Here is a 24,833-nt window from a genome sequence, read left to right as displayed (position 1 = left end):
TATGAAGCTCTATATGGGGACTATCACACTACCCCAGAGTGGAGGGTAGAAAATACAATTCCTTGCAGTTAGCACCCCAGACACCACCATAACCATCCCTGAATATATCCTGTCCCACCGGCAGGACAGACCCAGCAGAGGTGCGGCACAGTGGTATACAGTCCAGAGGGAGTTGCCCTGGGAGTCCTTAACATTGACTCCAGACCCCATGAAGTCTCATGGCTGCAGGTTAAACATGGGCAAAGAAACCCCTTACTGGTTACCACGTACCGTCCTCCTTCAGCTGATGAATCAATAGTCCTCCATGTTGAACAACACTTGGAGGAAGCACTGAGGGTGGTGAGGGCGCAAAATGTACTCTGGATGGGGGATTTCCATGTCCACCACCAAGAGTGGCTCGGCAGCAGCACTACTGATCGAGCTGGTCGGGTCCTAAAGAATAGAACTGCTAGACTGGGTCTGCAGCAGGTGGTGAAGGTGGTTAGAGTGTCTCTTATTGGTGATGGTCATTGCCTGGCATTTGTGTGGCACGAATGTTACTTACCACTTGTCAGCTCAAACCTGGATATTGTCCAGACCTTGTTGCATTTGAACATGAACAGCTTCAGTGTCTGAGCAGTCGCGAATGGTGCTGAACATTGTACAATCATCAGCGAACACCCTCGCTTCTGACCTAATGATGGAGAGAAGATCATTGATGAAACAGCTGAAGATTGTTGGGCCTAGGGAAGGAACCAACAAGAGGAAGAAACAAACTTTACCTCATCTGTACCAATCTGCCGGCTGCAAATGCATCTGTCCATGACAATTATCGGTAAGAGTGACCACCGCACAGTCCTTGCGCATCAACCACATCAACACAATGAAGGTTATTCGCAATGTGAAGGCGGGAGGGACTTCATCTCCACAAGGACTGTGCAGTATCACTCTTACCGATACTGTCATGGACAGATGCATCTGCAGCCGGCAGATTGGTAAGCATGAGGTAAAGTTTGTTTTTTCCTCTTGTTGGTTCCTTCCCTCGGCCCAACAATCTTCAGCTGCTTTATCAATGACCTTCCCTCCATCATAAGGTCAGAAGTGGGGATGTTCGCCGATGATTGCTCAATGTTCAGCACCATTCGCGACTCCTCAGATACTGAAGCAGTCCATGTTCAAATGCAACAAGATCTGGACAATATCCAGGCTTGGGCTGACAAGTGGTAAGTAACATCCGTGCCACACAAATGCCAGGCAATGACCATCATCAATAAGAGACACTCTAACCACCGCCCCATGACATTCAATGGTGTAACCATCACTGAATCCCCCACTGTCAACATCCTTGGGGTTACCATTGACTAGAAACTCAACTGGACTCACCACATAAACTCAGTGGCTGCAAGAGCAGGTCAGAGGCTAGGAATACTGCGGCGAGCAACTCACCTCCTGACTCCCCAAAGCCTATCCACCATCCACAAGGCACAAGTCAGGAGTGTGATGGAATACTCCCCATTTGCCTGGATGGGTGCAGCTCCAACAACACCCGAGAAGCTCGACACCATCCAGGACAAAGCACCACATCTACAAACATTCAATCCCTCCACCACCGATGCTCAGTAGCAGCAGTGTGTACTAACTACAAGATGCACTGCAGCAATTCACCAAAGATCCTTAGACAGCATCTTCCAAACCCATGACCACTTCCATCTCGAAGGACAAGATACATGGGGAACACCACCACCTGCAAGTTCCCTTCCAAGCCACTCACCAACCTGACTTGGAAATACATCGCCGTTCCTTCGCAGTCGCTGGGTCAAAATCTTGGAATTCCCTCCCTAACGGCATTGTGGATCAACCCACAGAACATGGACTGCAGCGATTCAAGAAGGCAGCTCACCACCACCTTCTCAAGGGCAGCTAGGGATGGGCACTAAATGCTGGCCAGCCAGTGATGCCCATGTCCCACGAATGAATAAAAAAAAGGTCAGTGATCTGAAAAAAAGTGCTGAGTACTTCAAGCATTTCCTGTTTTTATTTCATGATTTCCAGTACCCAAACATGTAGCTTTTGTAGCAAGAGTTTGTACAGTATGGTCACTTTTATTCTCTAGTAGATAAGCCTAACAAGCAGTGTTGAGCCTTCTTATGACTGAACGAGAGAGCTTGATTAGAATATCTACTAGGTAGCTGAGAAATTTCACATTGCCCAGCATAGCTACTCATTCAGAGAATATCAGGTGCTGGGAGCTAAATTAGAACAGACCTCGTTACCTGAGTCACATGCAAATTGATATAGATTAAGCATCTTAGGGAAATGAACACATAACTGAGGAGTGGTCTGGGAAAGTAAAGTTCAATTGAAAGACAAGAAACGATACAATTGTAATGGGCTTCATCTGAACTGGGCAGGAATTTTAACCCAGTAAATGGGAAAGGGTCAGGTGGAAAATAATAAAAACAGAATATTATTTAAATTGGGACTGCAGAATGCAACTCCACAGAGGAATCTGGGTGTCCTCGTATATGACTCTCAGAAAATTAGCATGCAGAGGTACCAGCAATGTTGGCCTTTATTGCAAAGGTAATGGAGTATACAAGTTGGGAAGTCTTCTTACAGGCCATTGGTGAGACCTAGAATACAGTGTAGAGCAGCTCAGAAGCTGATTCCTTGGATGAAGGGATTGTCTTAGGAGAAAAGGTTGAGCCAATAACTCATTAGGAGTTCAGAATAATCTTATTGAAACATAAAAGATTCTGAAGGGGCTTGATCACACAAATGGTGGATTAGACAGACTTTTGATCTACAAGGGTGAAGGTCAAGCAGGAAAGGGATCAGCAATGACCTTTTGAATGGTCTACTCCTGCTCCTCCTTATACTGTTATGTAAGATGAACAATGTTTGATTTAATGAGTATTGAGCTCGATTAGACAGCCGGATAGTGTGTGAACATTAATTTAAGTGATCATATGATCAAGTTCAATGATGCATTTAATTGAAAAAAACAAAACTGTCACTAAATTCTAAATTTGATACGGCTGATTTCAATAGAATGACAAACTGAGAAAATCTGTTAATGAAGAATTCATCAAAACATCAGTAAGAAATCATAGAAACCCTACAGTACAGAAAGAGGCCATTCGGTCCATCGAGTCTGCACCGACCACAATCCCACCCAGGCCCTACCCCCATATTCCTACATATTTTACCCGCTAATCCCTCTAATCTACACATCCCAGGACACTAAGGGGCAATTTTAGCATGGCCAACCAACCTAACCCGCACATCTTTGGACTGGTGTAACTGGTGTTCAAAACAGAATTTAAAAGGAACCAGTTTATAACCATAGCGCGCAAGACCACTACTTGTCCACTCGGATACATACAAAGAACAACAAAGGGTGACAAAACAGATAGCAAGAGCTACAGAATGTGAATATTGAAAGAAACTTGCAAATGATACAAGAATATAAAAATTAGCAGACCATGCAGCCTGCTCCAACATTTAATGCAATCATGGCTGATCATCAGCCCAACTCCACTTTCCCACCTGCTCCACATATATCTTGATTCACTGAGACAGTCCCAGCCTTATATGTACTCAATAAAGAAGCATCTGCAACCCTCTGGAATTGAGAATTCCAAAGACTAAAAACTCTCCGAGTGAATACATTTCTCCTCATCTCAGCCCCAAATGATCAATCCTTATCCTGAGACTGTGCCCCCATGCAGGAGAAACAACCTCAACATCGAGCCCCTTAAACCCCTTCAGGATCTTGTATGTTTCAAAAGATCACACCTCAGTCTTCTGAAGTCTAGAGATTATAGGCGGTATTTTACAACCACATTCTGCCCTTTTTCGGGTCGTAATGGCCGTAAAGTAGGGCGTAAAGCGAGTAGCACGATTGGCGCTGGTTGTCGCGACCAGTGCCATTTTACAGCCCCAGGATTTCCGGTGTGGTCAGCCTCTTGCCGGAAATGGGCAAGCAGCTGAATAGTTTATTTAAAACCATGGAAATGCTCTTTTACATCTGATTAGCGAGCCCAGTGCTCAATTTTCGGGGCTCACTTGCCTTTATGGCCTTGGCCGCGAGAAGTTCTCTCCGGCGAGGAATAGACATGCTCCCCATGGCCTCGCCAGTGGAACTGGAGGACTTTAAGACCCCCCACAGGGAGGCCGAGGGCAAGGTGGGGTTGCCCCTTGGGTAGTGCCAGTGCCAGCCTGGCACCTTGGCACTGCCAGCCTGGCACCTGGGCAATACCCATCGGGTAGTGCCAGGAAGTGGGGACATGGGGGCGGGACTAATGGGGAGAGGGGGCCCGCTGCCACTCTGCACGATCAGTGAGGGGGGGGGGGGATGGAACGGGATGGTGGGTGGGGGGGGGGGGGGGGGGGGGGGCGGCGGGGGAGAACGGGATGGTAGGTCTGCAATCAGTGGGGGAGGGAAGGGGTGTCTGGGTGACAGGGGCTGCATCTTGGGCCGTGGTCCCCCACAGGGAGGGGGGTGGAGAGGAACGACGACTTGAGGCGGCCTGCAGTAGCAGGGTTCTGACTGCACTCTTTGTTTGTCAGATCCCTGCTGGGGAAAGAGAGAGAGAGAAGAAGAAGAGAAGAGAGAGAGAGAAGGAGAGAACTGGGCAAGTCACCCAATTCCACGCCTGCCTAGCACAGTCTAAAAGTGGTAAAGTTCTGGCCTATGGGCCCAATTTACACAGCCTACTATCATAGGGCAATCTTCTCAACCTAGGAACCAGTCTGATGAACCCTCCCTACACCACTTACAATGAAATATGGAGATCAAAACTGCACCCAGTATTCCAGGAGTGGTCTCATCAAAACCCTGTTCAATTGTTCTCCAGTCCTTTGTAATAAAGGTGAACTTGTCATTTTCCTTCCTAAAAGCTTGCTATACCCTCCATGCAACCTGTCTGTGTAACGTCCAAGTCCCTCTGAACATCAACATTTATTTCTTTCATGCCTTTTAAAATGTATTTTGCTTTTCAATTCTTATGACCAAAGTGAATAATCTCATACATCCCAACATCATACTGCATTTGTCATCATGTTGCTATTTAAACCTGTCTATTTCTCTTTGCAGCCTGTGTCCTTTCCAAAGTTTACAATCTGAGCTTTGTATCAAGAGCAAACTTAGATACTTTACACTCTAGTCTCTTTGTCTAATTATTGACTTATTAATGAATATGGATTATAAATAGCCAAGACCGCAGCACTGATCCTTGTGACACTCCACTAGACAGTTTGCCAAGTTGAAAATCACCCATTTATCAGTAGGTAGGTAAATTGTGAAAAGGACGTAGAGGGTACAAATGGACACAGATAGGTTAACTGAGTGGGTAAAAATCTGGCAAATGGAGTATAACGTGGGAAAATGTGAAACTGTCTATTTTGGCAGGGCGAATAAAAAGCATCTTATCTAAAAGCATGGGGGAATACAGAACTCTGAGGTGCAGAAGGATCTGGGTGTCACAGAATAGAATGTTATGGTTTACTGTGAGGGGAATTAATTCCAAAATTGGGGAAGTTATGTTTCAGTTGTACAGGGCATTGGTGAGACCATAGCCGGAGTATTGTGCACAGTATTAGTCGTCTTATTTAAGAAAAGATGTTAATGTGTTAGAAGGAGTTCAGAGAATGTTTACCAGACTAATACCAGGAATGGGTAGGTTGTCTTATGAGGAAAGATTGGAAGAGGTTAGATGTATATCCAGTAGAGTTTAGAAGAGTAAGAGGCAGCTTGATCTAAACATTTAAGATCCTGAGGGATATTGACGGTGTGGATGTGGAGAGGATGTTTCCTCTTGTGGGCGAATTCAGAATGTTTAAAAAAAAAGATCACTCATATTAAACGGAGATGAGGAGAATTTATTTTCTCTCAAAGGGTTGAGAGTCTTTGAAGCTCTCTTCCTGAAAAGGCAGTGGAAGCAGAGTATTTTGAATATTTGTAAGGCAGAACTCGATAGATTCTTGATAAATGAAGGAGTGGAATGTTATGGTGGGTAGGCAGGAATGTGAGGATGAAAGTACAATCTGGTCAGCCATGATGTTACTGAATGGCCGGACAGGCTCGAAAGGCTCAGTGGCCTACTCCTGCCCATAGTTTGTATATCCCTACTCTCTGCCTCCTGTTTGTTAACTAACCTTTCGTCCTTGCTAACATATTACCCCAACTCCACGAGCCCTTATCTTGCAAAATGAACTTTTGTATGGTACTTAATGGAAGCCTTTTGGAAATTAAAACTGGAGGAAAACTGCAGAAAGCTGCAACACAAAGGGACTTGGGGGAACTTGTGCACAAAACAAAGAAAGCTAGCACACAGGTGCAGCAGGTAATCAAGAAGGCTAATGGATTGTTGGCCCTATGAGCTTTGGTCTCTTTATTTAAGGGAAGATATTTTATTAGAAACAGTTCAGAGAACGTTCACTCGGATGATCCCTGTCTTATGAGGGACTCTACTCATTGGAATTTAGGAGAATGAGAGGTGATCTCATTGAAACATATTGGATTCTTAAGGGGCTAGACATGGTAAATGCTGAGATGATGTTTCCCCTCGTGTGAGAGTTTAGGACCAGAGGGTGTATTCTCAGATTAAAGTAGCGCCAATTTAAGACTGAGATTAGAAGAAATTTCTTCGCTCAGAGGGTTGAAAGTCTTTGGAAATCCTTGCCACAGAGAGCTGTGGGGAAGATTCCTTGTGTATCTTTAAGGCTGAGATAGATAGATTTTTGATCAGAAAGAGAATCAAGGGTTACGGGGAAAGGGCAGGAAAGCGGACATGAGAAATGTCGGATCGGCCATGATCCTATTGAATGGTGGAGCAGGCTCGAGGGGCCGAACAGTCTACTCCTGTTCCTATATCTTATGGTCTTAGCCATCCACTGGTTCCCTTTCTTGTACCCTATTAAGATATACTCTCAAAAATCACTGAAATATCAAATGTGATTTTCACACTTTGCCTGAATGTACAGTGATTTTCTCAGTGCATTAAGACTTCCTTAAAAGATTCCAGCATTTTCCCAATGGCTGATGTCAAGCTAACTATATGTCCTTATTTTCTCTCCCAACTTTCTTAAATTGTGGAATTACATTTACGAATTCCAATCCACTGGGACTGTTTGAGAATCAATAGAGCTCTGGAAAATCATAACCACCATTACAGAATCATAGAATCCTTACAGTGCAGAAGGAGGCCATTCGGCCCATCGAGTCTGCACCGACCACAATCCCACCCAGGCCCAATTCCTACAACCCCACATATTTACCCTGCTAATCCCCTTGACATTATGGTCAACTTAGCGTGGCCAATCAACCCAACCTGTACATCTTTGGACTGTGGGAAGAAACTGGAGCACCCGGAGGAAACCCACGCAGACATGCAAAAATGTGCAAACTCCACACAGACAGTGACCCGAGGCTGGAATTGAACTTGGGTCCCTGACGCTGTGAGACAGCAGTGCTAACCACTGTGCCACCATCTCTTTTAGTACCCAATGATGTAGTCCATCAGGTCCTGGGGAGCTGTCGGACCTGTTCCATATCTCTGCCATCACCTCATTCTCCATAAGTTTATCCTGTGTCTATCTATAGGGAACTAATGTTTACTTTAGCTACTCTCCTCCTTTCTGTATAGTAGTAAAAGCTCTCATCTGAATAGTTTACTCAGTTTATCTTTTCCCTTTTCATGAACAATTTGATGGCCCTTTTCTGGTTTCCAAAACGTTCTGATATTGTCCCTGACTTCCTTAGAAAGCCCTGTATGGATATTTCTGGCCTAGTTCATGTTTTCTAATAGAATGTATTATTGTTGAACAGGTTGAATTATTTCCTTAAATATTTCCCCATGTTTAATTTATCACCATACCATTTAGTCTATTTAACTTATCAACTATAGCCAGCTTTCCCTCAAACCTATGTAATTGGCTTAGTAAATTTAAGATTCTTGTTTTGGAATAAACAGTCACTTTCAAATTTATAGTTGAATTCCATTGTATAATCACTTTATCCCAATGGATCTTTTACTATGAGATTACCAATTAACCCTGCCTCATTGCACAATCCAAAATAACATCCGTGGCATACCACTTGTCCTGCCATGTCCATCTAACCTATTTATTTGATTACTTAACTAAATTAGCAATGGTAAATTCAAATGTTAGCACATCACACAGTTTCTTTGCTTGGAGACAAAAGAACACTCACCAGCGACTGGAGGGGAAAAAAAACAAAAAGCAAAACCTCTTACCCTCTGCACCAAATTCCCAATTTAGCGCTCAGTTACCAGATCACTACGTGCTGATCGCTCTGTGCAGTAGCAAACACTACTTATATACAGCTTATGAAAACATCAAAATCAATACAAAAATGTTTACACTTGTATTTAAAAGCAAGCGATCAGAAATAATCTGGCCTTTTTGAAAATGTATAATGGTGTTCTAAATGAAAAGAAAGATAATGGCAGACATTTTAAATTGTTACTTTGCAACAAGGCGGCGGCACGGTGGTTATTGCTGCTTCACAGCGCCAGGGACCCAGGATCAATTCGAGCCTTGGGTGACTGTGTGGAGTTTGCATGTTCTCCCGTATCTGCATGGGTTTCCTCCGGGTACTCCGGTTTCTTCCCACAGACTAAAGATGTGCAGGTTAGGTGGATTGGCCATGCTAAATTGTCCCTTAATGTCCCAACATGTGTAGGTTAGGGGGATTACTGGGGTAAATATATGGGTTATGGGGATAGGGCAGCGAGGTGGGCCAGGGCAAGATGTTCTGCCAATGCATCCTCCTTCTGTGCTGTCGGGATTCTATGAACAATGGTCAGTACAGGTGACAGACTCGCCAAGGACACTGATTTTGAATCAGAGATGGGGACTCAACAAAATAATCTGAACAAAATTACACTATTGAAGACAATAATGGCCCTAAGCAGTGACAAATCTTCCAGATGGCTTCCATCTGAGGGTTTGGGTAGATGAGAACATTTTTGATGCTCAATATTAATCTTCCAAAGTTCTCTTGATTCAGAAACTGTTCCTTCAGATGACAAATCAGTCTGCTAGTTAATCAGAGAATTTTAAATCTGCTAGCATAATATCTGTTATCAGGAAATTACTACAGTCAATAAATTGATAAAGTTACTCCTTTGAGACTGTTATCACAAGCAAATAGAACTGAAGGTAACGATTGATCTGTTTGGAAATTAACTGAGCGGCAGATGACAGAAAGTAGAAATAGTGGGTAGATACGCTAATTGGCAGGATGTGATTCTGTGAGGATTTGTACTGGGCTTCAATTGTGCTTATTAATTACTTATATGATGGGATAGACAGCCACATAATCAAGCTTGCTTATGACCCAATGATAAGCCGTACTGTAAGCAATATAAAATGGAGCATAAAATTAAAAGAGATATTGACAGATTCTGGGAAAAACTGTGATAAATGGATTTCAGTGCAGGCAAATGTAATGTCACCACATTGAATCTAAAAAGAATAGAACAACGTGCCTTCCAAATGGTGAAAAGTTGGAAATAATGAAGGCAAATCATGTGCCAAGTTAGTAGCACTGTTACTTGAGTCAGAAGTTTGAATTCAAGTCCCACTCTAGAATAAGTGCAATAATCAAGCTGACATTTGATGGGGAGTGCTGGAATGTTGGAGGTGCTCTGTTTCAGATGAGATATGAAACTCAGGTATCATCTGCCATTGCAGGTGGATGTAAAAGCAGCCATGGCACTATGTTGAGGAAAAACAGGGCAGTTATTCCCCAGTGTCCAAGCCGATACTTATGCCTCATAACAACATCACAAACACAGATTATCTGGTTATTCTCACACTCTCGTTCATGAGAGCAATCAGTGTACAAATTGGCTCCCGCATTTCCTAAATGGCAACAGTTTATTGCTACAATTTTAAAGTATTTCATTGGCTATAAAGCACTTTAGAAAGGCCAGTTTTCATACAGCAAGTTCCCATAAACAGGAATGCGATAACGATAGGATAAACTATGTTTTTGATGCTGATTGAGGGATAGATTTTGGTTCTTAGAAGAACTTCCCTGCTTTTCTTCAAAATAGTGCTATGGAAAGAAAGCATTTCCTCGTTTCACTCCGAAAAGTCTGGCTTCAATTGGACACACGCATCTCCATTAAGGACGGTCACCTCAGCACCTTACTGTACCACAAGCCCACAGATAACCTCATGATGCTCCACTTCTCCAGCTTCCACCCTAAACACGTTAAAGAAGCCATCCCCTATGGACAAGCCCTCCGTCTACACAGGATCTGCTCGGATGAGGAGGATCGCAACAGACACCTCCAGATGCTGAAAGATGCCCTCATAAGAACAGGATATGGCGCTCGACTCATTGATCAACAGTTCCGACGCGCCACAGCGAAAAACCACACCGACCTCCTCAGAAGACAAACACGGGACACGGTGGACAGAGTACCCTTCGTCGTCCAGTACTTCCCCGGAGCGGAGAAGCTACGGCATCTCCTCCGGAGCCTTCAACATGTCATTGATGAAGACGAACATCTCGCCAAGGCCATCCCCACACCCCCACTTCTTGCCTTCAAACAACCACGCAACCTCAAACAGACCATTGTCCGCAGCAAACTACCCAGCCTTCAGGAGAACAGTGACCACGACACCACACAACCCTGCCACAGCAACCTCTGCAAGACATGCCGGATCATCGACACGGATGCCATCATCTCACGTGAGAACACCATCTACCAGGTACACGGTACCTACTCTTGCAACTCGGCCAACGTTGTCTACCTGATACGCTGCAGGAAAGGATGTCCCGAGGCATGGTACATTGGGGAAACCATGCAGACGCTACGACAACGGATGAATGAACACCATTCGACAATCACCAGGCAAGACTGTTCTCTTCCTGTGGGGGAGCACTTCAGCAGTCACGGGCATTCAGCCTTGGATCTTCAGGTAAGCGTTCTCCAAGGCGGCCTTCACGACACACGACAGCGCAGAGTCGCTGAGCAGAAACTGATAGCCAAGTTCCGCACACATGAGGACGGCCTAAACCGGGATGTTGGATTTATGTCACATTATCAGTAACCCCCACAGCTTGCCGCCTGGGCTTGCAGCATCTCACTAGCTGTTCTGTCTGGAGACAATACACATCTCTTTAACCTGTGTTTAATGTTCCCTCCACCCACATTGTCTGTACCTTTAAGACCTGGCTGGCTGTAGGATTCGCATTCTAATCAGTATTCTGCAACTTGATTTTGTGTCTGTTTGCACTGTTTGAGAGCACATTTCCACTCCATCTGACAAAGGAGCAGTGCTCCGAAAGCTTATGGTATTTGCTACCAAGTAAACCTGTTGGACTTTAACCTGGTGTTGTGAGACTTCTTACTGTGTTCAGCCCAGTCCAACGCTGGCATCTCCACTTCAATTTTTGGTCACAGCCTCTATCCTGAGCCAGTGGAAATCGTTTCTCTCGATCCTTACTGTTCCCTTTAATGACTTGAAAACAATCACCGCTTTGTGTTCTTAATTCCAGGGAACACATTTCTAGTTTGCGTAATCATCCCTCATAATTTAACCCTGGAAACCAGGTACTCTGGTAAATCTGTGCTGCAATTCCTTGAAGACCAAATAGCCTCTCTGTAGTGTGTTGTCCCCAACTGAATACAGTACAAGAGCTTGTATAGCTGTAACATGACTTTTACCAAATGGTACTCTAAATATAAAGGGCAACTTTCCAAAAGCATTTATAATTATTTTCTTTGTTCGTGATAGTTTAAAGATCCAGTCATATAGATCCTCAAATCACTTCAGACCAAAGAAAAAAAAACTTGGATTTATACAATGGCATTTGTGCGTTTGTGACAATGTCAATAAAAAGTTTGAAAAGTTTATTTATTAGTGTCACAAGTCAGCTTATATTAACACTGCAATAAAGTTACTGTGAAAATCCCCAAGTCACCACACTCCAGCACCTGTTCGGGTACACTGAGGGAGAATTTAGCATGGTAACTGCACCTAACCGGCATGTCTTTTGGACTGTGGGAGGTAACTGGAGCACTTGGAGGAAAACCACGCAGACATAGGGAGAACGTGCAGATTCCGCACAGACAGTGAGCCAAGCCGGGAATCAAACTCGGGTCCCTGGCGCTGTGAGACAGCAGTACTAACCACTGTGCCACCCCAGGATGATCACTAACAAACCCAGAAGAAAGTTATATCCCTTTTAAGATGGTTAGTAAAATGCCAAGACCTTCACAAAATGACATTCCCGTCAGTCTGCTCTCAAGATGGCCAGCATGGTGGCACAGTGGTTAGCACTCACAGGCCAGGGACCCGAGTTCGATTCCCGGCTAGGGTGACACTGTGTGTGTGGAGTCTGCACATTCTCCGTGTCTGCATGAGTTTCCTCCGGGTGCTCCGGTTCCTCCCATAGCCCGAAAGATGTGCCGGTTGGGTGCATTGATTATGCTACATTCTCCCTCAGTGTACCCAAACAGGCGCCGGTGTGTGGCGACCAGGGGATTTTCACAGTAACTTCATTGCAGTGTTAATTTAAACCTACTTGTGACACTAATAAATAAACTTTAAAAAAAACTTTAAAAAGATACCAAATAAAGAAACATGTGGACAAGACTACATCTGAGAGTAGTTAAACTGGTACATAGGAAAATGGTTGTGGTTGTGGAGGGTCAGTCATCTCAGCTCCAGGACATCTCTGCAGGAGTCCCTCAGGGTGGTATCCAAGGCCCAACAATCTTCAGCTGCTTCAATGACCTCCCCTCCATCATAAGGTCCAAAGTGGGAATCTTCACCGATGATTGTACAATGTTCAGCACCATTCGGGACTCCTCAGATACTGAAGCTGTCCATGTTCAGATGCAACAAGATCTGGACAATATCCAAGCTTGGGCTGACAAGTGGCAAGTAACATTCACGCCACACAAATGCCAGGCAATGGCCATCACCAATCAGAGACAGTCTAACCACCGCCCCTTGACATTCAATGGTGTTACCATCACTGAGTCCCCCACTGTCAACATCCTTGGGGTTACCATTGACCAGAAACACAACTGGACTCACCACATAAACACAGTGGCTACAAGAGCAGGTCAGAGGCTAGGAATATTGTGGCGAGTAACTCACCTTCTTACTCCCCAAAGCCTATCCACCCTCGACAAGGCACAAGTCAGAAGTGTGATGGAATACTCCTCACTTGCCTGGATGGGTGCAGCTCCAACAATGCTCAAGACGCTTGGCACCATCCAGGATAAAGCAGCCCACTTGATTGGCACCACATCTACAAACATCCACTCCCTCCACCACTGACACTCAGGAGCAGCAGTGTGTACTATCTACAGGATGCGCTGCAGCAATTCACCAAAGATCCTTAGACAGCACCTTCTAAACCCACAACCACTTCCATCTAGAAGGTAAAGGGCAGCATATACATGGGAACACCACCACATTCAAGTTCCCTCCCAAGCCACTCACCATCCTGACTTGGAAATATATCGCCATTTCTTCGCAGTCACTGAGTCAAAATCCTGGAAGTTCCTCCCTAACGGCATTCTGGATCAACCCACAGAACATGGACTGCAGCGATTCAAGAAAGCAGCTCACCACCACCTTCTCAAGGGCTACATCGGGATGGGCACTAAATGCTGGCCAGCCAGTGACTCCCATGTCCCACAAATGAATAAAAAATAACTAATCAAATCAAAGCTTTTCATCAGAGCTCCATCTCCAAAGGTTTCCAATCCACAACATGAACCCATCTCCCTTTGCAGATGGACCAGTGCCACTGTGTTGGCTGCCTGCACCCAGCATTTCAACCCAACCTCTGTGCCCAGAGGGGACAGACAGTGCCAAGCGGCAAAGCCTGGGAAAGGAGGGACTCTACTGCTGGCCTTCCCAATCCTGCAAACAAGCTGAGCCCTCAGCGCACCCCCTCCCCTCCCCCACCTCCCCCATGGAGGCCTGCACCGGGGACAGGAGAGGGGGGGGGGGGAATCCAGGGTCAGAGCGGGGGTGGGGGGGATCCAGGCCCGGGGATAGAGGGGGGGGGGAGGAGGGGAGTGATCCAGGCCCGTGGGGGGGGGGGGGGGGTTGGGGCAGGGTGATCCAGGCCCGGGGACAGAGCCGGGGGGGGGGGGGGAGGTGATCCAGGCCCGGGGGGTGATCCAGGCCCGGGGGCGGAGTTCCAGGCCCGGGGGACAGAGCGGGGGTGATCCAGGCCCGGGGACAGAGCGGGGTGTTCCGGGCCCGGGCTCCAGGCTGCGGCCTACCTGAGCCAAGGTAAACAGACGATGTTGATGGCCCTCAGCGCCGCCCTGCTCCCCGCTCTCTCGCTCCGGTCCGACAAACCCGCCGCGCATGCGCACTGCCTGCCCTCTGCCCCCTCCAGCTAACTTTCAGTTTATTTTCTGGGAGATTTTTCCGGAGGTTTCTGTCAGAAGGCGCAGCGCGGCGGTGGGACATTCCAAATCACCGCGCTGAGAGAGAAATAAAAACTCTGATAACATTGGAGTTGGCAATAAAACTGCCTGACGTCACTGGGTCAGAGGGCAACACGGCCTCACGCATTTGTTTTAACAGCAGCGAAATCAAAGCGAGCGGATAGGTGAAGGGATTGATGATGAGGAAAAGAGTTTATCACCGGCTCGAAATCAAAAACAGAAAAGGAATTAAGGCAGGCGTGGTGACGTCACTGGAAAAGCTGCGGATGGTGACCTTTCACCTCCTCCATGGGAAGGCGGGGAGATTGTGAGTGACATCCACGGTAACCAATCAGACACAGAGGCACCTGCTCGGCCCGCCCCGTCGTACACGTCACGTAGCAGGAAAGCACCAATAGGAATGGGGAGGGAGGCGGGAGTTCCGGCGCCGGGCGGTGCGGACAGCGGGAGGCGGCAGGCGGCAGCGGGAGGAAGAGGTGAGTGCGGTCCCTGTCCGTGGGGTGGGATTAGCTCCGGATGGAGCACCGGGTAATAACGGCGGGCGCCACCCGAGGCTGTTCCCGGGTGAAGGGCGTCAGATCCAGATCCTGGCTGCTGTTGCACTCGGGACGTGCGGGGAATATTTAGCAGGCCAGCCCGACACCCACAACCCGGCAGCTCTCCTCAGAGTCAGGGATTCAGGTCCCATTTTGCTCATTTCCCAACCTGACAGTCTCATTGCTGAGGGAGTGCCGCACTGTCAGAGGGTCAGTGCTGAGGGAGTGCCGCACTATCAGAGGGTCAGTGCTGAGGGAGCGCCGCACTGTCAGAGGGTCAGTGCTGAGGGAGCGCCGCACTGTCAGAGGGTCAGTGCTGAGGGAGCGCCGCACTGTCAGAGGGTCAGTGCTGAGGGAGTGCCGCACTGTCAGAGGGTCAGTGCTGAGGGAGCGCCGCACTGTCAGAGGGTCAGTGCTGAGGGAGCGCCGCACTGTCAGAGGGTCAGTACTGAGGGAGTGCCGCACTGTCAGAGGGTCAGTGCTGGGGGAGTGCCGCACTGTCAGAGGGTCAGTACTGAGGGAGTGCCGCACTGTCAGAGGGTCAGTACTGAGGGAGTGCCGCACTGTCAGAGGGTCAGTACTGAGGGAGTGCCGCACTGTCAGAGGGTCAGTACTGAGGGAGTGCCGCACTGTCAGAGGGTCAGTACTGAGGGAGTGCCGCACTGTCAGAGGGTCAGTACTGAGGGTGTGCCGCACTGTCAGAGGGTCAGTACTGAGGGTGTGCCGCACTGTCAGAGGGTCAGTACTGAGGGAGTGCCGCACTATCAGAGGGTCAGTACTGAGGGAGTGCCGCACTGTCAGAGGGTCAGTACTGAGGGAGTGCCGCACTGTCAGAGGGTCAGTACTGAGGGAGTGCTGCACTGTCAGAGGGTCAGTACTGAGGGAGTGCCGCACTGTCGGAGGGTCAGTGCTGAGGGAGCGCTGCACTGTCAGAGGGTCGGTGCTGAGGGAGTGCTGCACTGTCGGAAGGTCAGTGCTGAGGGAGTGCTGCACTGTCAGAGGGTCAGTACTGAGGGAGTGTGGCACTGTCAGAGGGTCAGTGCTGAGGGAGTGCTGCACTGTCGGAGGGTCAGTGCTGAGGGAATGCTGCACTGTCGGAGGGTCAGTACTGAGGGAGTGCTGCACTGTGTTAGGGTCAGCACTGAGGGAGTGCCGCACTGTGTTAGGGTCAGTACTGAGGGAGTGCGGCACTGTCGGAGGGTCAGTGCTGAGGGAGTGCGGCACTGTCAGGGTCAGGGCCGAGGGAGCGCCGCACTGTCAGAGGGTTGGCGCCGAGGTAGTGCCGCATTGTCAGAGGGTTGGTGCCGAGGGGGTGTGGCACTGTCAGAGGGTGGGCCCCTGGGGAGTGCCGCACTGTCACAGGTGCCTGCTTTCTGATGAGCTTGGAAACCTGGTTGTATCTCTCAGGTGAATGGGAATGATCCTGTACGTACTCTTTCAGGGAAGAGCAGAGGTGCCCTGGGTCATATTAGTCATTTAAACATAAGCTAGTTGTTGTCCAATGTGGGATCTTACTCTGTGCAAATTGATTGTTATATTTTTCATATTACACCTGTGACTACACTGTTTGACATTTGGAATTGTGTGATGTTAAATTTTCACATGTCCAGCATGTTCTGAAATGTTTCATGGTGAATTAATTACTGTTGAAATACTTTCTCTGGAGTTTATAGAGAACATAACGTGCAATTTGTACACAAGGTGCCAACAGCAATGACACAATTGACCAGTTAAAGAAGGGTCATCCAGACTCGAAATGTTGGCACTCTCTCCACAGATGCTGTCAGATTTTCCAGCATTTTCTGTTTTTGTTTCAGATTCCAGTGTCCGCAATATTTTAGCTTTGACCAGTTATTGTGTGTTGTGGTACCATATGGAAATTGTTAAAAGAAAAAATACATTTCTATAACACCTTTTGTGACCACAATGCATCCCAAAGTACATTGCAGCCAACAAAAGTACTTCTGAAGTACTCTCTTGTATTGTTGAAAATATGGTAGTCAGTTTGTGCGCACGAAGCTCCCACAGGGGGAACAGTCTGTCTTTCATCCAATAGTCCGGCTGGAGGTCTGTGACCAGTGGTGTTCCGCAGGGCTCTGTACTGGGACCTCTGCTATTTGTGATATATATAAATGATTTGGAAGAAGGTGTAACTGGTGTAATCAGCAAGTTTGCGGATGACACGAAGATGGCTGGACTTGCGGATAGCGAAGAGCATTGTCGGGCAATACAGCAGGATATAGATAGGCTGGAAAATTGGGCGGAGAGGTGGCAGATGGAGTTTAATCCGGATAAATGCGAAGTGATGCATTTTGGAAGAAATAATGTAGGGAGGAGTTATACAATAAATGGCAGAGTCATCAGGAGTATAGAAACACAGAGGGACCTAGGTGTGCAAGTCCACAAATCCTTGAAGGTGGCAACACAGGTGGAGAAGGTGGTGAAGAAGGCATATGGTATGCTTGCCTTTATAGGACGGGGTATAGAGTATAAAAGCTGGAGTCTGATGATGCAGCTGTATAGAACGCTGGTTGGGCCACATTTGGAGTACTGCGTCCAGTTCTGGTCGCCGCACTACCAGAAGGACGTGGAGGCGTTAGAGAGAGTGCAGAGAAGGTTTACCAGGATGTTGCCTGGTATGGAGGGTCTTAGCTATGAGGAGAGATTGGATAGACTGGGGTTGTTCTCCTTGGAAAGACGGAGAATGAGGGGAGATCTAATAGAGGTGTACAAGATTATGAAGGGTATAGATAGGGTAAACAGTGGGAAGCTTTTTCTCAGGTCGGAGGTGACGATCACGAGGGGTCACGGGCTCAAGCTGAGAGGGGCGAAGTATAACTCAGATATCAGAGGGACGTTTTTTACACAGAGGGTTGTGGGGGCCTGGAATGCGCTGCCAAGTAGGGTGGTGGAGGCAGGCACGCTGACATCGTTTAAGACTTACCTGGATAGTCACATGAGCAGCCTGGGAATGGAGGGATACAAACGATTGGTCTAGTTGGACCAAGGAGCGGCACAGGCTTGGAGGGCCGAAGGGCCTGTTTCCTGTGCTGTACTGTTCTTTGTTCTTTGTCCTGTGGGATTGATTTTATAACTTGAGGGTAATAAAGCTCTCCCTCAGTACTGTAGTTAATTATTAGTCTAGGTTTATATGTTGTGATTTAACCCCATACAGTCTCAATTAAATAAAAGAAAAAAACTTGTGTTCAGATAATACATCACATCCCAAAGTGTCTTATTACTGTTTAATTGCTTTTCAAGTGTCGTCAATTGTAGAAGCCACTTTGTATATGGAAACGTCCCACAAAGAAAAAATGTGTTGAATGATGCATGAATTGTTGTTGCTTGGTGTTGATTAAGGAATTAATGTTTAATGAGGACTGCAGGAGGGATCTTGCTGGTTTTGAATAGTTTATTTACACTTGAATAGACAGATTGGGCTGCAGCACAACACTTTAACTGAATGATAATATCTCTGACAATGAGACGTGCTCTGAGTATTACACTCCAGTGTCAGATGAATTGTGTTCAAATTCTGGAATGGGCTTGAACCCGCAACCTCCCTGGAAAGAATGTTGCTGCTGAACCGATGTGACACAAAAAAAACAGTTTACTTTTCATTTTAGCCCAGAATATAATGTACGGAATGTGGAAAAGAACATCCCTGTTTGTTTTTCTGTGTGGGATGTCCATACTGAGGAATGGACCATATTCACTAGTGCAGGTGTAGTTTAAGAAGTCTGTTTGGAATAAAACGTCTGCACTGAATATCCAAGATATTCTGTCTCGGGTTTGATTGGTACCTTGCAGATGGTGAAGAGGTTTGAGGGGGTTAGAAGGTGACTCGGTCACCATGGAATTCCCAGCCTCAGACCTGCTCTCTTAGCTGTTATGTGGTTGATCCAGTTAAGTTTCTGGTCAACGCAATATGCCAAGATGTTGTGGTGGACAAGTAAATGCTGGTAATAGCTGAATGTCAAGTGGAGGTGATTAGACTCTCTTGTTACAGATGTCCACTGTTGCTTGCCACTTATCATCCCAAGCCTGATTTTTGTCCACATGTTGTTGCTTGCTGGCACAAACTGTTTACTTATCTCAGGAATTGAGTACGAACATAAGAAATAAGAGCAGCCTATATGCCTGTTCAATCACCATATCACTTGATTCTCTTAGGAGTCTAAAAATGTGTTGATCCCGGTCTTATATAACTGAGCATGCACAAGTCTCTGGGGTAGAAAATGCCAAGTATTCTCAACCAATATTTCTCCTCATCTCGGTCCTAAATGGCCGTCGCCTTACCCTATGTCCCCATGTTCTAGATTTTTCAACCAGGAGAAACAGCCTTTTAGCATCTTTCTTGGCAAATCCCTCAATTAGATCATCTTACTGATGATCTAATTGAAAACTTAGATGATATACTGATTTGATTCAATCTCTCCTTGTATGTCACTTTCCAGGGGTCAATCTGGTGAACTTTGTTGAACCCCCTGTAAGGAAAATATATCCCTCCTTCATTGTGGCGGCCAAAACTATTCACAGGCGTATTTCCACCCAAAGTTCCGTACAATTGCAGCAAAACTTCCTTCCTCTTGTACTTTAACCTGCTTGTAATAAAGGCCAAGTTACATTTGCCTTCCTAATTACTTATTGTAGCTACGTTAACTTTGTTTCATTTACAAATAAACCCAAAACCTTCTGAACACTGGAACATTTAACAATTTCTCGCAATTTGAAAAGTTTTCTGCTTTTCTATTCTTGCCAAAGCAAATAATCACTCATGTCTCCAAATTACACTATCTAAAAATGTCTTGCCCACTTACCTAGCCTGAAACATCCCTTTACACTTTGTGTCCTCTTCACACTTTACTTTCCCACCTGTGTTTGTCTTGTCAGCAAACTTGATTATATTGTGCTTGGTTGCTTCACCCAAGTCATTAATGTTGATTGTCAACAGCTAAGAACTCTCAGCATTGGTCCCTTTGGCACTCAACTAGTAACAGTTTGCCAACCTGGAATTTACGATTTTATTTCTACTCCATTTTCTGTTCAACTAATCCTCAATTAGTGCTTATTTCACATGTTAACTTATTAAATGCATTCTGAAAATCCCCTACATCCGCTGGTTGTCCCATACCTAACCTATGAGTCACACCCTTAGATTTGTGAAATGCACCTTCCCTTTCATAAAACCATGTTGACTCTGCCTAAACATGTGCTCAGTTTGTGAAGGTGTGTAAAAACAATAAAATGGTTATTACATCAGGTGATTTCAACTTTTCCAACATGAACTGGGATATACATAGTGTTAAGGACTTGGATCAAGTAGATTTCTTGAAATGTGTACAAGAGAACTTTTTAAATCAATATGTGGAGGGTCCAACAAGGGAGAGAGCTGTGTTGGACCTGATTCTGGGGAATGAAGCCAGACAGGTGGTTGAGGTGGTGGTGGGGGAGCACTTTAGTGATAACGATCACAACATGGTACAATTTAAATTTATGAACAAGGAAATAGACAAGCTGCAAAAAAAGGTTTTGCATTGGGGGAGAGCGGATTTTAGTAAAATAAGGCAGGATCTGGCCAAAGGAAACTGGGAACAGCTACTAATGGGAAAATCTACAGAAGAGCAGTGGGGGGCATTCAAAAAGGAAATGGGGAGCGTGCAAGCCCAGCATGTTCCCTCTGGAGTGATCGGGGGGAAAAACAAGCCCAGGGAACCATGGATGACCAGACATATTCTGAATACAATGTGAAGGAAAAGAAAGGCTTTTAAAAAGTACAAAGGGGAGCAAATCAATGGAGGCATTAGTGAGGTATAGAAAGTGTAGGGTGGAGCTTAAGTAAGCAATTAGGAAAGTAAAGAGGGGATATGAGAAAGCTCTGGCTGGTAAAAGTAGGGAAAGTCCCAAGATATTCTATAAGTATATCAATGGGAAGAGGATAACCAGGGAAAGAGTACGGCCCATTAGGGACAAGGAAGCAGTCTGTGGGTGGAGCCAGAGGACATTGGTAGAGTGTTGAATGAAGACTTCATATCCATCTTCACCCAAGAGAATGAGGGCGATGGTGTGGAATTCGGGGAGACTGTGAAGTTCTTGAGCAAATGGATATAGGGAAGGACAAGGTATCAGTGGTATTGGAGCCTTAAAAGTGGGTAAATCTCCAGGTCGAGATGAATTGTGTGCTAGGCTGCTGTGGAAGGCAAGGGAGGAGATTGCAGTGGCTCTGACCCAAATTTTCAATTCCTCTCTGGTCACAGGGGAGATGTGGAGATGCCGGCGTTGGACTGGGGTAAACACAGTAAGAAGTTTAACAACACCAGGTTAAAGTCCAACAGGTTTATTTGGTAGCAAAAGCCACACAAGCTTTCGAAGCTCTAAGCCCCTTCTTCAGGTGAGTGGGAATTCTGTTCACAAACAGAGTTTATAAAGACACAGACTCAATTTACATGAATAATGGTTGGAATGCGAATACTTACAACTAATCAAGTCTTTAAGAAACAAAACAATGGGAGTGGAGAGAGCATCAAGACAGGCTAAAAAGATGTGTATTGTCTCCAGACAAGACAGCCAGTGAAACTCTGCAGGTCCACGCAACTGTGGGCGTTACAAATAGTGTGACATGAACCCAATATCCCGGTTGAGGCCGTCCGCGTGTGTGCGGAACTTGGCTATCAGTTTCTGCTCAGCGACTCTGCGCTGTCGTGTGTCGCGAAGGCCGCCTTGGAGAACGCTTACCCGAATATCAGAGGCCGAATGCCCGTGACAGGGGAGATCACAGTAAGAAGTCTCACAACACCAGGTTAAAGTCCAACAGGTTTATTTGGTAGCACAAGCCACTAGCTTTTGGAGCGCTGCCCCTTCATCAGGTGAGTGCGAGTTCAGTTCACAAAAAGGGCATATAAAGACACAAACTCAATTTACAAAGTAATGGTTGGAATGCGAGTCTTTACAGGTAATCAAGTTTTAAAGGAACAGATAATGTGAGTGGAGAGAGGGTTAAGCACAGGTTAAAGAGATGTGTATTATCTCGACACCACACAACCCTGCCACAGCAACCTCTGCAAGACGTGCCGAATCATCGACACGGATGCCATCATCTCACGTGAGAACACCATCCACCAAGTACATGGTACGTACCCTTGCAACTCAGCCAACGTTGTCTACCTGATACGCTGCAGGAAAGGATGTCCCGAGGCATGGTACATTGGGGAGACCATGCAGACGCTACGAAAACGGATGAATGAACACCGCTTGACAATCACCAGGCAAGGGTGTTCTCTTCCTGTTGGGAAAACACTTCAGCGGTCACGGGCATTCGGCCTCTGATCTTCGGGTAAGCGTTCTCCAAGGCGGCCTTCACGACACATGACAACGCAGAGTCGCTGAGCAGAGACTGATAGCCAAGTTCCGCATGAGGATGGCCTCAACCGGGATCTTGGGTTCATGTCACACTATCTGTAACCCCCATGGCTTACCTGGGCTTGCAAAATCTCACTAACCTGGCTGGAGACAATACACATCTCTTTAACCTGTGCTTAACCCTCTCTCCACTCACATTGTCTGTACCTTTAAGACTTGATTACCTGTAAAGACTCGCATTCCAACCATTATTTTGTAAATTGAGTTTGTGTCTTTATATGCCCTGTTTGTGAATACCCACTCACCTGATGAAGGGGCAGCGCTCCGAAAGCTAGTGGATTGTGCTACCAAATAAACCTGTTGGACTTTAGCCTGGTGTTGTGAGACTTCTTACTGTGTTTACCCCAGTCCAGCGCCAGCATCTCCACATCACGAGAGATGCCAGACGACTGGAGAACAGCTAATGTTGTTCCGCTATTTAAGAAGGGTTGTAGAGATAAACCAGGGAACTAATGGGAAAATGCTTAGGAAACACAAAGGGACTTGGGAGTCATTGTTCAAGATTCTCTTAAGGTTAACATGCAGGTTCAGTCGACAGTTAGGAAGGCAAATGCAATGTTAGCATTCATGTTGAGAGGGCTAGAATACACGAGCAGGGACGTACTTCTGAGGCTGTATAAGGCTCTGGTCAGACCCCATTTGGAGTATTGTGCGCAGTTTTGGGCCCCGTATCTAAGGAAGGATGTGCTGTCTTGGAAAGGGTCCAGAGGAGTTTCACAAGAATGATCCCAGTTGAGGACTCTGGGTCTGTACTCGTTGGGGTTTAGAAGGATGAGGGGGGATCTTATTGAAACTTGCAGGATACTGCGAGGCCTGATAGAGTGGACGCGGAGAGGATGTTTCCTCTAGTAGGAAAAACTAGAACCAGAGGGCACAACCTCAGGCTAAAGGGACGATCCTTTAAAACAGAGATGAAGAGGAATTTCTTCAGCCAGAGAGTGGTGAATCTGTGGAACTCTTTGCCGCAGAAGGCTGTGGAGGCCAGGTCATTGAGTGTCTTTAAGACAGAGATAGATAGGTTCTTGATTAATAAGGGGATCAGGGATTATGAGGAAAAGACAGGAGAATGGGGATGAGAAAATTATCAGCCGTGATTGAATGGCGGAGCAGACTCGATGGGCCGAGTGGCCTAATTCTGCTCCTATGTCTTATGGTCTTATACAGACCAGTGAGTCTCATGTCAGTGGTAGGGAAATAATTGGAGAAACTTGTGAAGGAGAACATCTATCTCCACTTGGAGAGGCAAAACTTGATCAGGGATAGTCAGCATGGCTTGGTCAGAGGAAGGTCATGCCTCACAAATTTGATTGAATTTTTTGAGGAGGTGCCCAGGTGTGTAGATGAGTCATAGAAATCATAGAAACCCTACAATGCCGAAAGAGGCCCTTTGGCCCATCGAGTCTGCACTGACCACAATCCCACCCAGGCCCTACTCCCATATCCCCACATATTTTACCCGCTAATCCCTCTAACCTACGCATCTCAGGACACTAAGGGCAATTTTTAGCATCGCCAATCAACCTAACCCGCACATCTTTGGACTGTGGGAGGAAACCGGAGCACCCGGAGGAAACCCACGCAGTCACGAGGAAAATGTGCAAACTCCACACAGTGACCCAAGCCGGGAATCAAACCCAGGACCCTGGAGCTGTGAAGCAGCAGTGCTAACCACTGTGCTACCGTGCTGCCCAGAATAGTCGATGTAGTTTATATGGATTTCAGCAAAGCCTTTGACAAGGTCCCACATGGGAGAGTTGTAAAGAAGGTAAATTCACGTGGGATAAAGGGTAATTTGATACTCCTTATACACGTATGACTGCAGCCAAATTCCCCTCCAACTCGATTTTCAAGTTTGCTGATGACGCCACTGTAGTGGGTCGGATCTCAAACAATGACGAGACAGAGTACAGGAATGAGATGGAGAATCTGGTGAACTAGTACGACAACAATCTCTCCCTCAATGTCAACAAAACAAAGGAGATTGTCATTGACTTCAGGAAGCGTAGTGGAGAACATGCCCGTCTACATCAATGGGGATGAAGCAGAAATGGTCGAGAGCGTCAAGTTTTTAGGTGTACAGATCACCAACAACCTGTCCTGGTCCCCCCAATGCTGACACTATAGTTGAGAGCCCACCAACACCTCTACTTTCTCAGAAGACTAAGGAAACTTGGCATGTCAACTGTGACTCTCACCAACTTTTACAGATGCGCCATAGAAAGCATTCTTTCTGGTTGTATCACAGCTTGGTATGGCTCCTGCTCTGCCCAAGACCGCAAGAAACTACAAAGGGTCGTGAACGAAGCCCAATCCATTACTCAAACCAGTCTCCCATCCATTGACTGTCGACACTTCCTGCTGCCTTGGCAAAGCAGCCAGCATAATTAAGGACCCCAAACGTTCTCTCTTCCACCTTCTTCCTTCGGGAAAAAGA

The 24,833-nt window shown here is 46.4% G+C and overlaps 2 protein-coding genes across 3 annotated transcripts in view; one reads left to right on the top strand and one right to left on the bottom strand.

Moving 5' to 3' along the window:
* ddx42 (DEAD (Asp-Glu-Ala-Asp) box helicase 42) overlaps positions 1 to 14,508 on the bottom strand; it is a 78,242-nt gene extending 63,734 nt beyond the window's left edge. Inside the window, exon 1 of one of the 2 annotated variants that reach the window (XM_078223707.1) lies at positions 14,274 to 14,508. The gene's annotated coding sequence lies outside the window, so the exon portion shown is untranslated. The remainder of the gene's footprint in view (positions 1 to 14,273) is intronic. The other variant, XM_078223708.1, reaches the window with a different exon arrangement.
* A 383-nt stretch (positions 14,509 to 14,891) lies between these two features.
* strada (STE20 related adaptor alpha) overlaps positions 14,892 to 24,833 on the top strand; it is a 98,407-nt gene continuing 88,465 nt past the window's right edge. Inside the window, exon 1 of the mRNA XM_078222938.1 lies at positions 14,892 to 14,920. The gene's annotated coding sequence lies outside the window, so the exon portion shown is untranslated. The remainder of the gene's footprint in view (positions 14,921 to 24,833) is intronic.

The sequence above is a fragment of the Mustelus asterias genome, chromosome 11 (assembly GCF_964213995.1).
Source record: "Mustelus asterias chromosome 11, sMusAst1.hap1.1, whole genome shotgun sequence".
Classification (NCBI taxonomy): Eukaryota; Metazoa; Chordata; class Chondrichthyes; order Carcharhiniformes; family Triakidae; genus Mustelus; species Mustelus asterias.
Note: the sequence above shows the minus strand (reverse complement) of the source record. Positions and strands in the feature narration are given on the sequence as shown.